This window comes from Tenebrio molitor, chromosome 6 (genome assembly GCF_963966145.1).
Source record: "Tenebrio molitor chromosome 6, icTenMoli1.1, whole genome shotgun sequence".
NCBI classification, from domain to species: domain Eukaryota; kingdom Metazoa; phylum Arthropoda; class Insecta; order Coleoptera; family Tenebrionidae; genus Tenebrio; species Tenebrio molitor.
The window spans coordinates 5,635,009-5,649,187 of record NC_091051.1 but is presented as its reverse complement, the minus strand read 5'-3'; the positions used below and the strand labels follow the sequence as shown (position 1 = coordinate 5,649,187).

General features: G+C 39.2%; 1 protein-coding gene across 2 annotated transcripts in view; it reads left to right on the top strand.

Moving 5' to 3' along the window:
• The window catches only part of LOC138133045 (LIM domain only protein 3-like), a 35,919-nt gene that overhangs the window by 13,906 nt on the left and 7,834 nt on the right, over positions 1-14,179 (top strand). The window lies entirely within an intron of this gene.

Here is a 14,179-nt window from a genome sequence, read left to right as displayed (position 1 = left end):
AAGAGATGTTAGTTAAAAACACATTAGTCGGGGCAGCGTCTCGTGTGAACCGGCTATTTTCGCACACCACACGAATAAAAAAAAACACACACACCGCACCACCTTTGATGTGTTCACGGCTAGACGACGACGATTCGCGGCTAAGCGGTTACAAATCGGCCGTGTCGAACCTGTGAGGGGGTGGAATGCCGACCAGACTCGCATCTCCTACTGGATCATATCCAAAACAATCCCACACTTCCTGCTAATGATGTGACAAGAACATCACACACGCAGCGCGACAAAGACGGATAGTTAGTCGCGCCGATGCAAAAAGGCCGGAAATACGAAGCGCGGATATCAACAGATCGCCGCCAACGAAAATAAAATATAATCGTGCCGGGGTTTTTTTCGCCGTAACCGTCATCGCCGGATTAATAGCGCCAACTGGGGGCGTCGAGACTTACGGCAGGATGTAACAAATAGTTACAAATTTACTCGACACCTCTCCTGATTATTATGACGGGCTCGACAGGAAGTGGTGGCTTTCGGATTTGGGGGTGCTCGGTTGGGGCAGGTGGCCCAAATCGCAAATCGCCGGTGTATGCTCGGAGCCGTCCACTGCCAAAAGTTGACTTGGACCTGTCAAATTGCCCACCAACTGTAGCGCAAATATTTGGTGATATCCGGTTACACGACACAGATCTCTGGATGTGTCGCACGCTGAACAAGCATTGCCGCACGTCTTCGGAGACGAACCGAGGAGCGGTTTGCTTGCGATGTCGCAGTTGCACAATGTCGACAATGAAACGTCTCCCGTAATTGTGATTTATTGATATTTATGGCGACGTGTAAACAGTTAGGGATAATTTCCACTGACGCTCGCTGTTTGACAAATTTTCCGCGTGTTCACGTCACGTGGAAAGGCAAATATTTCAAAAGTTCGCCCCAAACTTGTCACACTTAGGGCGGACCTTCACCAAATTTTGAACACCTCTAAAATGTCGCAAACAATATTTTTGCACCACCATTAGATCCACGAGTTGTTTTTTAGTCACGTGAGACGTGATATTTTTCACATAATGAGATAAAGTGATTTTTCTTCTCCATTTACATAATATATTATACACACGCGGCAACTGTTAAGTAATGATATTCATTAATCACCGCTGTGAGTAATGACTCATTCATTACTCCACGGGTTTTGACCAATCGCAAAACTGCATTTGCAAAATAATCGAGTGCCTATTACGTCGCGCAATGTCGTCTGTGTACGTTTCTTATTAAACTGAAATGACAAATGAATTCTGATAGTGAAAATGACGAAATTTGTACGGCATCAGAAAAAGTGTAATACTATACTCGCGGGTAATGGGTAAAATCACTGAGATGATTACAAAACTCGTCTACCGGTCATGCCCCTTGCCTCAAACTTCAACCTCGTGAGTAATAGCCATCATAACTCACCCATCGAAAAATACACTATTATTTTACAATTGTTGGAACTTATTTCTTATTTTACTACACTCGCACTTATACAAAATTTGCTTAATTTGCTTAACTTTCACCACAGTATTCACCCATTTTATCGAAATCATGGTGACAGTTTTTTACTTTCAGCAGGTTAACGTTTCTTGGTGCATAGTTTGCAGTTTTATTAATTCTTTTTTTCACAATAATTTGATTTTACAGAGACAGCGATGTCGCAAAAGATTACGTGTCCGAGTTATGCACAAAGCACTTTTTCTGTCGTGAAAGTGCAACACTTGCTGCGCTCGTGCGTGTAAACTTCCCGCTTCTATAAAAAAAGAAGTGCTTTACATAAGCGACGACCACCGAGTTATCCTTGCTGAATCACGAGCAACGATAAAAGAATCGTACTTCGAATTTTTAAAATTTGCCTTTTGCCATTGCAAACAAACGAAATAATTAAATCGCGAAATTAAATAAAAATGAACGGAATGTATGTTAATATTTTGTTTGCAGTTGTTGCAATAAATAATGAACCTTGTTGTTTGATTAAAAAAGAAATTTATTATTCCGCGCAAATGAATTTTATTAAAAACACATCTCTGAATAATGAATATTTGAATTTATTTACTCTTGCCCGTTTTGCTATTGCAAACTTATTCCGCGACACAATTTCAATCGTTTTCTGCGAGATAACAAGCGAGTCGGAAAGGCTATCGCTGTTTTAATTGTCTTTTTGATTTTTTCCTAACGTTTTTTCCTCCATCCATAATTAACTCTCCGAGATAAATGTCCGTGAGAAATCGCGAGTTGCGTCAAGCTTTCAGCGATAAACTCTCGAACGATATCGTATGTCACACGCGTCTGCGATAATTTAGTCTCCTATCGCAGCTCGCAGCGACTCGCGTAAAACGGTCCACCTGGAGAGCAGTTCTTTCGCGTAGGGTGATTCTTCATTTGCGTGGTCCGGATTGCACTTGTGAAGTTGCACAATTGTCCGGGTACCAGCGTCGAAGAGGTCGTCATGAAAGAAGCGTTAATTTGAATGAAGTCGATTTAATTAAATTGCTCGTTAAAATGGTAATGTAATACATGCAATGAAATGAGGAGGTTATTACAGTAATTACAATGTTTCATTGCGGAATAAGAGCTGATGAACAGTGAGCAAAAAAAAAGAAATAACGTGTTGAATGAACAGTGGGAAATAAATATTTATGCAGTTCAATTAGAATAGAAATAAATCCGTTGCGGTAGCGTCACATCGATGTAAAACGCATCAAGAATCGGCCTTCTCCCGCGCCGCCACCACCATTAATGATTTATATATTTATTGTGTGTTTATCGTTTAATATATAACGTTAAAAGCAATTACGCGAGCAGATTAACAAAACGTTGAAATAGTGAATTTGAATAATTAATTATCCGGCGTTAACAACGTGAAGCCCGCAGTTTCGTACTTTAATTAATTCCATTAAAAAATCCATTTTTACGTAAACCGTAATTATAAGCAAATTACGCCGGTGGAAAAACATTTCAATAATAAAAACATGACCGGACCGCGACTCCGGTAATTGCAAGAAAAGTCCGAGAGACGTCTTGTAATCGCACAATTAAAGCAATTAACCAGTTGCAGACGTTTTGCAAAGCTGGAAGTGGGACGACAGGGGCGTTCGCAAAAAAATTAAATCAACAAACGTCATCTGTAGTGTGGGAAAAGAAGTAAAATTGTGCGACGCAACTCTTTCGTTCGTTTTTTTAATTCCTTCAATTCGTCGAATGTCCTCCCGATTCGTCGATGCGTACCGTGACAACTGGTGGAGGCCCACCTTTAGCTCGCACAGAAGAGATACAAGCTGTGAATCAAAGATGTAGAAAATTGTCACTTATAAAGATAAGCCTGACAAGGAAAATAATTATCGTTTAAATATTCATTTTTAGAGTGGAGCGTTTCATCAAATTAAAGACAACTTTTTCAAAGACACTTTTTATCATCTACTTACTACTATACTAATTAAAAAATTAAATTACTAAAGTTTCTCCAAAGGTTCACGTACCTCTCTATGTCTCTGTCTCTTATGAAGTGTGAAATAAAAATAGGTAGGTGCGGTAAATCTAAACAAATTTAGGTTCATGTAACCTAACAAAGTAAGAAACTGAAGTAACGGAGAGTTAAGAAATTAGACGAAGTCAAGGAAATAGTGAGAGTGTAGATTGTAAGGAAATTAAAGTAAAAATCTCGGTAAAAATTAAATAAAAAAATCAATTTTGGACCTTCAGCGTTGTAACGTAAAAGAAACTTAAAATGTGAAGTAGGCTGTAGGCCGCTTAGATTAAAATCTATGAAACAGAAATAAGCAAGGGAACTCACTACACCGCGATATATACTTGTCGCACATTTATCGTTACTGTGTAGCTCCCTGAAGTCGCATCGTGATGAAATAAAGTGCAGAATACAATCAGGAATGTCCCCCTACTATAACAAACAGAATCAGACAGAGAAAAATGTCAAAAAAATGCTAAAATCCCTGTCATCTAAAATCTCAAAAAGTTCGTTATTTTTATTTATATGTATCCCGCGTTCAAATGAAATCCTAGGCAGAGAAGGCGTTGGAAACCGTCAATTGTTGTGCTTTTTTAAAGCGTAGGTTAATTGGAGCATGTTGACAGCTAACCTAAAATTTAGTGCCAAAAAAATCTTTCTTTTTTTTCTTTCTTTGCACTGTTTTACATTAAAAATAGGATAAACTTAACGATTCCTATTCTCGAGCCACCCTTTGCTGAAAACAAACATGTTCAATTATGTCCCGATTAAACATAAACAACTGTCATTCATGTCAAACAGCGGGAAATTCAAATTTTACACTCTTCTAAGCGGTTTAATTTTTCCAACGCTTACTCAGCCCAGGATTTCATTTGAACGTGCGATATTATATGTATAGATTTTTATACATGTCGGTTCCAGTATTATGTAATGCTTTTCAATTCTTACTCTTGAATAGAATATTATGTTATGAGGAGCAAAAATGAAGTTTTATGTGCTGCGGCCAAAGCACATAAAACCATTTTTGCTCCGAATAACATATACTATTTTTTCTTCAAACCTTCATAACAAATTATTTAAGACATGTTAAGAAACCAGGTAGGAATTTCAAATGATTTAGCTAGTTTACTTTACTGCCGCTCATCAGCGGAGATAATAACTTCACGGACGCCCTCAGCGGAGATAATAACTTTATCTGCCGCTCTCAGCGGAGATAATAACTTTATCTGCCGCTTGTCAGCTCGTTAGATGCGATGACAATGAAGTGACGCTTTAGCATTATCAATGGAGCAGGATAATGTCATAATTTACGGACGTTTGAAGAAAAACAATTTTTTAAACAGGCGCATGGGACAGAATGAATATAAATTGCTTTTGACAGCGTAGTACGTTCAATTGAGCTCAGGCAACACTTCCAACCATCATGATCTAATTAAATAACTCTTCTATGAATCATGCTTGTTCCATGTGTAATTTTATCGATAGCAGCCGTGCGTGCTTGATCTTCTTCATAAAACAATTGTCATCGTAAAAGTGTTTTAAATGTAAGAGGGTGGGACCGATTGGTCGACCTGGTTCCGGTACCGCCGCTGGTACTGTTGCAACAGCAGCCAGCAAACAATATGACAGTAATTTAGAAACGTTCTAATTAATACTAATCAATCTGCCCACACTGCGATAACGGGTCTCCAATAATCAACTGACGCAATTATTGTTGTAAATGATTTCCACTCATTAGGGATTTAATTATTGTATTGATAAGTTAACGCTGAATGGGAACGACCCGCGAGGTTATTAGATTGGCGCTAGTTGGTATTTTTCGCTCGATTTCTCTAAATCCTTCCTCTTCCGATTTATTTATCACACAAAACCGTCAAACCTCGACGAGCCGTCATTCATACGACGAATTTATTAATTAATCCGGTAATTAGGTGAAATTTCGTGTAGATTTTTATCGAACGCCCTGTTTACATTAGTCGAATGTTTGGCTTCCATTTAATTGAATTACTATTAAGTTAATTGCGACACACAAAAATAGATTCGGTTGTAAACTAATGACTCATCCAATTAAATTTAATTAAATTCCCCGCCACAATAAAGCCGTACAGGCCGGGGGCTGCATCTCCATGCTAATCAATTACTTTATCCGGTAAAAATGCATGCGTGTAATCGATGTCGTTTAGATAATGCCCGGCTTTGTAAATTAATATAATTATTTTTTATGCCCGCCAGGTACGGGGCCGTAGCGCTATTACGGAATTAAAATTTTCTGGTCTCGGTCGGTTGTTTGTTATTATTTTTTTAATCATCGTCACTTTGACACCAGCCTTCGAAAATAAACACGACGCGAAGGGGAAAAAAACGACGCGAATTAATCGCCGGAATATGTTAATTACGTCGCTGATTATTGCAACATTGTCCCGCCAATTAATTCATTAATATATCGACCGCGTATGGTTAAAATGTCATTCCGGTAATTAATTAAATTGCGAGATTTAATTTGATTTTTTTCCGCTTCGCTCGACCGTGCCACGCCGTGAAAACGAATCACGACAGAGAAAATTAATTCGAATAAATAATAATAAATTATTGTTCCTCGCATAATTTCGTCGATTATTTAATGCAAATAAAGAACACGACGACGCCGCGCGAGTTGATTCAAAACTTATTTTAATTTTAATTAACAACCGTCTTATCCCACATCTCACAATTACCATCACCATCAACGCCATGCCATCGACGACCGTAATTATTGTTTAATTAAAAATGAGCGAAACCGGACAACCGCCTCGAACCTGTGACACCGTTCGCTCTCCGCGACAAGTGTCGGACACAGGTCCGCTCTCGACACCGCACTTGTTGCGGTTCGATCTCCGCCTCTTGTTTCGTCGTTATCTCCACACACAAAAAAAAACCTCATGAATCCTAGTATCTCCTCCGGGACCACTCCTCTCGTCCCGTTTATGACAAGAACCCATCAGTACTGACGGAGCATCTCCACGTGTTTGTACAGGCGACCACCACAAGTGATCTCTGTTGGTGGTGAAATTCGTGACGTCACAACAGATGGTCGCCATTAGCAGACAAGTGTGAATTCAACAGACTCTACAGACTGCTGTATTATTTACAGACACCCATTAAGGTAATTAGTAACTGGATACTGCAATTACGGGGCATGACATCTGAAAAAAGCCCGGTTCACGTCGGCTAAAGCCCGATTCGCAACGTGCAGGTGCAGTACAAGGAACGGGCGTGAATCGGCCTTTAAAAGAATATCATTATGTCGGACGGACGCTTTGTTGGTGTTTTATCGTTTCCAATTATTTAGTCGAGTTGGCTAATGAACGCCATTGTGTGTAGTGGCCTTAATTGCTCTTAATGTGCGTTTTTCGAGGCGGGTTATTCGATAAATCTTTCAATCGGTGTGATGGTTCGTGTCGGTCTCGGTTGGCGCTTCTCGGCTTTATCTCGGCGATTATTCGAAAATTTCGGAGGCGACAATTCGCCCACGTCACACCGTCTCGACTCGACCTTAGGGTAGGCCCCCACTAGTCCGCATCGTACGCAAAATATTTTTTGCTCTGCAGATCTACTCGTTACAAACAAATCGCATGTCCCTTGCGACTTAGTGAGCACCGGTCTTTACGGCGACATTTTTCTCGCATGCGACACCACACTGTCGTAATTAAAATTCGACTGTTTCGTATCTTTGCCAGTTTGACAGTTCAGATAAGTGTCTCACTGAATGAGACGTCCGACGATCCTCTCGCTCGAACGTTTTCGGGATATTTGTCGAAGCTTGCCTCCTCTTATCTCGGCGATTATTCGTAAATTTCGAAGGCGACGTTTCGCCCACGTCACGTCTTAATTTGACGCGACTGAATATCGAACAATTTGAGGACACGTCCAAGATGGCTGTGTTAATGGGAATCGATCTGGAGATGTTAAATAATCTATATCCGAAATCACGGCTTATATCCAATTAAGTATGTCGACTCGTATAAGCAGGCTTTGAATAATTCATGACAACAGCTTTCTTACCTTAACCCGTAGCGACAACCCACCAACAAGAAACTGTCAAGATGCAAATGCAATTAACAGCCTAAAGTGCTCCAGGAAAATAATTACAAACATCGTGCATATAAGAGCTTCTGACGCCTGATGCCTGCCTCGAAAAGCCACCCTCGAGGGGGAAGGAGGACGAAGAAAAAAAAACATAACACAACTCGTCCACCATAACTTCCAAGATGATCCTCCCAATTTGCTAAATGACTTTCACAGCTGTCCAAATAATATTTCTGCGACGGTTCGGAATGCATCTTGGGCACGTACGGATTTATAGACTGTTTGGGTTGTCACTCCTTCTGCCATTACTCAATGTTGACGCTCGAAATAAATTTTCACCACGTTGCACCTCGTAAACGTATTTTTTGAGACGAATTTTTAATTCCAGACAAATTAGTGGCGCGATATCTTGCCGCCACACGTGATATTTGGCCTGCGATTAAAATTGTCGCAGTTTTTCTCTTTCTCCCATGTTGACTCGGCAATCAATCGCGTTTTTGAAGAATTAAAGAATTCACACAAAGCGGATGAAGGGTTTGAATAAAATTTACCTCGCAACAAATTACTTTATTTTTTAAAGTTACATAAATTCTTTTGTATCTAATACTATTGTCAGTTTCCTCACTTGGTAGTGCAACTCAAACTTAGCTCAAGAAGCACTCCAACTATTATCGAAAACTCCATCAAGATCTGTTTAGTAGTTCTTTAGTCATAAGCGCACAAGCAACACATACATACATACAAATTATGTTTCTTATGTGTTAAGAGTTAAGATGATAAAAAGTAAATGTCTTGTATGTTATGATTGTCAATTTGTTTTTGTCGTAAATTTGAGAAAATACTCTTGGAAAGGTCTCTTCGAACTGTTTGTAATTTAAAACTCAATTACATCTGAGAGTAATCGCACGAGCGAAATATCTAAATGGAACATCTTGTCTTTATTTATTGCAGCGACTTCGTATGATGATGAACTGTATGGACAGTTGTTTGGTAACATTTATAAATTGCAATGGTGATAATTTTGTTGCGCCAAATGCAGTGAGCAAGTAGATAGTTAAAATGTAACTATTGGTTGAATTTAAAATAAACGTGGTAATTATTTTCTTTGAACAACACGTCACGAATGCACAACCGCGACCGAAAGAAGATAAGGAACGGCGAGTGGTGACAAACTAATTAAGAACGGAATCGTTGACAAGAAATGTATTTGAACGTTTTAAATTTCCGATAGAAATTTGGGTGGATGGGAGAGTAAATGAGGGTAACGCGGGGTAGAAACGGAAAATTGTTTTTGCAGGTTTGGAGTTTACGCGAGTCAGTTTGTGTGTTTATTTAGTGCGCGGAAGGTTCGACTTTTCCGGAAGAGACATCATATTGGATCAAAATTAATAAGTCTGATGACGAATTCTTTGTGACGTAACATATTATTTCTTCATCGGAGAGTAGGGTTCGCTGTTATTTCCTACAGCATCCGTCCTCTAATACCTTTTTCAATAAAGCAGACCGGAGACCTAAAATAATTACTTGAAAACAATGGAAAAATAATGAAAAAAAATAAAACTGGATCGCATCAGAACCGAGAAGAATTCCCAATAAAACAATATCACTAAAACTCAATAAAGTGAGTAATATCGCGAAACAATAAGAAGCAGCCACAATCACATAAAGTCAAATACCAAATTGAATCGAGAAAATTATTAATGAAACAGAACAGACAACGGTTATCAGAATTGCCAGGGAGCGAGACGGTTTCCGCTTGGTATCGGTTGCGAGACAGAGACGGCCTCAGCCGAAGGGATTCAAGGGATCATAGTAGGCTTTCAATTAGTTTTTTGATTGATTTCGCAGCCGCCAGGAGCGCTACTTAATTGGAAGCGTTGATTACAGTCCGGGCCCTCTTTGATGTTCTCCCCGTATAATTGGCCTGTTTAAGATTGATTATGAATTTTGTTAATCGATCCGAGGCTTGCAGTTGCAGATATCGAATCCTTAATGAACTACTTTGCCTAATTGGCGACCGCCGAAAAACCTAATTAGTTAATTGGCCGTCCGGCCGAACGGCGGCGCGACCGTTAGAAATAAGAATAACCGGAATTGCAATAATAAAATGGACTGGACGCCGTCATCAATACTGGGTGCTGTGTCCTATCACTATCTGTAATACACTTAGAAGCCTGCATATATCAAACATCTGCCCATTATCCAAATTGACCGTCGTAATCAACTAAAAAGAATTCAATCCACTTCGACCGTGCATTCATATTTTTGTGGGAAACTTGAAACCCTCCTTTATCCGACGTGAAACCTTAGTTTTGTCGCTGCCGGCGCTAATTCCCCGATCCGGCTCGAAGGATCGGGAAATTATCGGACGCGCCGCGGACGCATTTTTATGGCCACTGCCGATGTTGATTTACTTAAATATGCAAAACGGTGAATGTGCGAGTGCGCATTAAATCCTTCCGAAAATACAGCACACATCACAACAACAACAGGCTCGCCCCCTTCGCCCCATTAATATTAAATTTCACTCCAATTTATTAACTACTACGGAATATTTAATGGCCACTAATTTCCCACCTTAATTGTGTTAGGTAGGGAACCGGCGGCCTTAAGCCCCCGCCGACTTTTTTAATCTACATTATTACGGCCATAACTTTAAAGCCGTAATCGAATAAAGCGTAATAATTTGCGCGTTATAAGTGTCGATTCTTATAAAGTGGCGGGATATATACAGTGGCCAGGGCCCTTTTAACTAAATTGAAAATAACCGTATAAGTTACAGGCGTCGATGAAGCACTTCGCACGCCCAACACAAAACAGGCCGCTCTCAAATAAATTACTTTTATCGAAATCCAACATCGACGCTTTCCATAATATTTGATTTTTATTGCGTTAGTTGGAAACGCGCCGCGCGCCTCGCCGTTCCAATCCGGCTAATTGCCTCCACCTCCCACGGGGGGCTCCCCTATTTTTCCGAAAACGGATGTTTTCCCACTCGAAAACATACGCGCATTGTTGGTTGCCTATACGTTTTGCTAATCTCATCAATTCTCACACTAACAAAAATCAACCTTCCCATCAACCTACTACTGCTCAAGGTTGGCAGAACTGACTAATTTGTATACTAAGTTGCATTGTTGAAAATTGGGGGGCGGGCGGAAACATTTTTGAATGTTCGAATAGAACCCAAGGTTTATAAGCTCCTTGGGGTTTATTGGGTGGGATTTTGGATTTTATTCTAGTGAGGGAAGCATGATCGACAGACTCTGTATAGTAAATTCAAAAAATTCCTGGACTGTCAAAATTAAATTTTAAATAAAATGCTTGTTTTGACTGTACTTGGGTATAAAAAATTTTCGCTACAGTGTACCGACATCAAAATATAGTTACAAAATATATTTAGGTTATGTTTTCAAAATTTTTAATTATTGAACTAAAAATGTTTTGAATCACTCATTGCTTCGAACACTTGAAGTGAAATGCAGCAACCAAATGAATTGGAGCAATTTAATAGAGTTTATAAAAAACATACGACAAACTGAAAACAGGTAACAAATTAAACAACAACGAAAATCATCCAAAATTATTTAACATTTGATTAACACTTATCTGCAAAATTTTGATTTGTGATTCACAAGAACGAACACCAATTATTATTAGTTAACAATACTGGAGCAGCTTTGGCACAAATTTGTAATTTCTTCCAGTTATTATCACTTTTTTGTTTGTTCCTCATAATAATTTCTTATGGCCCTCTTCTCTCGCGCCAATAGAACCACCCTAGTTCGTTTTGAAATGAATAGCTTGAAAAATTAAAAAATCATAGATGACAACTGGGCAATATGAAAATAACTAGTGATTTAACCAACCTAACAACTGCAATTTTGATTTTGACAGTCCAGATGTTTTTTGAATGGACTTTAGTAAAACTTTAGTGCATTATGACGTCACGAGTAACTTTTGCGAGGGGGAAAAATTCAAACTATTGTTTTAAATGGCAACGAGGCAACCTACTATACAAATTAGACAGTTCTACCAACCTTGCTACTACTTATAAAATTCACAAATCGCACACCCAGCCTCAATGTTTCCTCAACGTACTTCGTACTCTCCATTAGTACCGTCATTCCCGTTCTCGCATTAATTATTATTTCCGACGGGAGCCATTCATCTCTCCTTCATTATTGACAGAAGATTTTCTAAAACCGTCCGACCGACTGTCAAATTTTCGGTGGTCTTCATCGAGGATCTGTTACTGGACATCTCTCGTTGTCAATTTTCGTAACAAATCTGTTCTGGTGGAATGCAAAGTTTGAAGATAAATTTGTGTTAGACTATCACATCGACGAATTTTGATGTAGGCGTCGTTTCGTAATTAGCCGTTGGAAGAGGAAAAAAGGTGGAAAAGCGTCGTTTTTTCGTCTCCTTTCGTTATAAATGCAAGCAAAACATGACGAAGTTTATTATGATGGGGTGAATAAACGGAATAAGATTATAAAGAGACGTTGCAGGGAAAGAATTTTTAATTTTTAGGTAGTAAAACGAAATAGGTAGTAATTTTAATTAAAAACTTGAAAAGTATCCTTTGTTTTAGTAGCTGAAACAAATAAAGTTTAAGAGGCGGATGTTTTGTTCCGGTAATTAGGAGGAAATTAAACCGTCACGGATGGTCATCCCAGGAACACTCCAATCCAAACTTCACACAGATTTATTCGAGTTTTTATTGCGCGGCAACTTTGAGCCGTTATAAATTGCATCGAATTCGACGTGCTTCATAAAACAGTGCAGATCTCATTTCGAGATAGCCGGATCGTCGCCCGGATCTTTCCGGCGCGAATTCGGATTATTAAATATCGCGATGTCCGAAAGCGTGAATTATTGAGCTCTAGTCCTACCGAGGGGGTAGGAGGATGTCGGGTTGACGGTATTAAAAAACTTCGTTAAGGAGAGGATAAACAGGAGGGCGTCATTAAAAAATACATTATTTAAGTTTCAAAGCACGTACGTCAATTCTGACTGCAAACGAGCAGCACTTTAAACGAAAAAACTTTATACTTGATTAGTAGCGTTAAATTAGGGTCGGCGAAACTTAATTAAATTTTATATAATGAACTAACTGAGGAAATGCTGAACAAAAATAATTAAAAACCTAAATTTGCTCCGCCCGTGTACAGTTAAGTGACAAACTTAATTAACAGGGTTATTCTTCGGATACTTTCGAGCAGGACGCGGCCTTATCATTAGACTTATTGTCTTCCATTCGGGAAAGGTGAGGTCCCCCTCAAGATTTTTAATTGGAACGGCTGCGAGAAAAGAAAAAATCGACGAGGGTGGAAAAACGCAACCCCGAGCGTAAATAGGTAATGAGATGATAAATTGAATGAGTCTAATCTGAAATAAATAAGCGGAAGGAGGAGAAAGCAAAACAGAACCGGAGAGTAAGTGGCACTAAACGAACTAAGTGACGGATGGGGGTGAGAAACAGAGACGGACGGATTGCGGACGTATTGCGAGCCGGAAAGAGAGCCAGGACCACAGACGGGACAATATAACCGTGAAATTGATCGGCGTTGCTTCTTCAAGAGACCGCCGAGCTATTTCAAACTGCCGATGTTAAGCAAATCCGGGTGTTGCTCGAGATGATTGTATATGTCGATCAATTCGATGTTTCTTTCCGGGACCGGCGACCCCCGCACCGCTCCCACGCACTCGCACGCGAACGTTTTATTTATTCTGAGAAGGATAAACAGATTTTTTACGGACGAGGAGAGCAACCCGGAAAGTAGTCCCAGCTCCTTCACCAACAAACAAACGCTTTCCCCACTGTTATCAATTCAAAAATTAGTCTTTTTCTGTATTTTACAAAAATTATTCTGGACTCTGGACATGCGCTACAAAAAGCAAAATGTATGTAAAGTCCATTTTTTTCTAAATCAATTGTCAGTGTCAAAATTCCCTCAAAGAACAGGCTGTATCACCCTAAAACCTTTCATTTCGGAACACCTCTATCGTAAAATCTCCCTAGATCAGGTTTGAGGTTATGTCAGTAATTTTCAAATGTCAGAAAAGTTTCAGTTGTAACCAAATTTTATGCCAAAAGAGAAGAAATAAAGACCATAATGACACTGAAAAGTGCAACTGAACATATACAGGAAAATGGGAATTTATTTAATGGGTAATATAAGCAGTTTACCTATTCATCTTTAGAATCTAACCCCCAATCGTCTTCCGAATATGATTCTGCCGAAAAATTGAATTATTATTGAAAGAATGTCCTGAATTGGTAGATTTCCCATCAATTATTTCCAGTCCTCTCTAATCAGTTCCTCGCAGTGACGAACACCATTGGCCCATATATTAAAATTATAAAAGAAAATACCTCGAATATGTGTGCATCTTTACTGCAATTTAGCATGGTCGGTTTTTCTCTCTGCATTTCTTCACGTAATCTAATCATAGCTAATTTTTCTCGTTGTGTTAGATCCTTGCTTTCGGAAACTCATTTGTCTTTTTATTTTTATTTAAATGTAAAATGTAATTGCGGCTTCACTAGCGCAAGCGCCTTCACAATTCACATCAATAACTGACATACAGTTGATATTTTACGTTGCCAACCCAATTACT